Source organism: Gavialis gangeticus, unplaced genomic scaffold, assembly GCF_001723915.1.
Source record: "Gavialis gangeticus isolate Ggan-Ray unplaced genomic scaffold, GavGan_comp1, whole genome shotgun sequence".
NCBI lineage: Eukaryota > Metazoa > Chordata > Crocodylia > Gavialidae > Gavialis > Gavialis gangeticus.
Genome location: NW_017729018.1, coordinates 14,048,519 through 14,050,315, shown reverse-complemented (window position 1 = coordinate 14,050,315; position 1,797 = coordinate 14,048,519).

Genomic DNA, 1,797 nt, shown 5'->3' with positions numbered 1-1,797 from the left:
ATGATGTGAAAAAAAAAAAAAAAAAAGCTCAACTAAATGTACATTCTTTTCAATCTTTCTTTTTGTGTGAAGGCTTTTGTCTTTGTATCTTTGCATTATTTGTAAATGAAATGTAATAAAAGTTCAAATGTTTTTGTCTCTGGCTGCTCAGCTTTTCTTGATTTTTCTTGCTGGAGCTTTTGGATGCGCCCATGTTGAAGGGTGTATAGTCACGTGTCCGGACACGAGGGAGACACTGTGGGTGACTTTGTATGGACGTGCAAACTGGAAGGATGGATGTGACTCGGTTTGGGCAGGAAATGTGCAGACTCGTTATCTAGAAGGTTCAAAGATGGCAAAGAGTTTGGAGCCCCCCTTTAATGCTGCTTCTGGAGTTGCCCCCGATTCAGAAGCCCCCATGCAACAGGATTACTCCTGTCAGCCTGTCATGACAATGGGTGCCCCCTGCCAGTCATGGGGCTGTCTGTAATCCTGATGTTTGTGCTGAGGTCTTGGCCAAGCCCTGGATTTGGTAAGTGCTGTGCTGGATTTTCCTCTTGCAGTTTCAGTAGAAGCACATTTCTGCACTTCCTGATGTACCCTGTTCGCGCTGTGATCTGTTGGGATCAGCAGCTGTGAAAGGCGGCTGCTTTCAGGTGATCCCTGCTGGCCCTCACAGCCCGGCACCCTGGAAGGTGGAGTGAGCAGTCACTGGGGCTTTCCTGGCTGTCAGCACCATGTAGGCCCTGGGATCACTGTGCTGCAGTTCAGCAATCATTGTGGGTGATGTGCAGAAAAGCAGAGCCCTGCCGGCTCTGCAGGAGTGCCAGAGGAAGGGTGAGATTATAGACAAAACAAGTCTGTGAGGCAGAGATCTCGGGTTTGCTCTCCTGGGTGCTTGCGTGACCTTGGGCAGAGAGGTGAAGTGAGTTGGCCTACTTTGTCCACCTAAGATGCAGCTAATAACTTATTTATAGCCAGGCCGCCACACACCTTAAAGAACTGCAACTTAAAGGATGGCACAGCTGGACACTTTGTACGTGGACGTTAAAGTGAGAATGTGAAACGATCGAGTGATTTGTTTGGCTGAATTTTTATGAATTCATGCAAACAGCAAAGGCGAGGTGCAGCTGGTAAGGGCAGTGAAACCTGGTGTAAGCTGATGATTAGAGCTGGCAAATAAGACAAGGAGTGAATAGCAACAGTTCTGTTAAGATGCTCCATGGATGGATGGCCAGCACTTGCAGCTGTGGCGAAGGACTTGGCCTCCTTGGGATTGACCTGTTCCTGGCTGTAGAGGTTCAGCTATATCAAAACTATCCTGGGGTAGTGGCAGGATGGCAAGCATGGTGATGTGCATGGAGTAGAGCACGCTCTGGGGGGCTCAGGCTGGATGGATGTACGTTGTGCAGCCCGGCGCACTAGCACTGTCACCCTCCGAGCACAACTGATCTAATCAGCGCAGATTTGGAGCTAGGTGCTCAGAGGCACGGGGACTTCAAAGTGGGGTTTGGACCAGAGCTCACACCAGGTTCAGCTCCCAGCCTGACTCTGCCCCAAGGAGAGAGAGGTGGATCCTGCCATGGTTCAGGACTTGTCATGAGCCTGGGGATGAAAAATGCTAGAGCATCCCACAGAGGAGCAGAGCCGTGCAGCTTGTCCTCTGCCAAGAGGAAAAAAAAGGGAGAGTTTCTCTGCTGACAGAGGCCTGGGGAGAGGTCACTGATAGAATAGGAATCATAGACAATGAGGGTGGAAGGGACCTCAGGAGGTCGCATTTAGTCCAACCCCCTGCTCCAAGCAGGACCAGCCCCAACT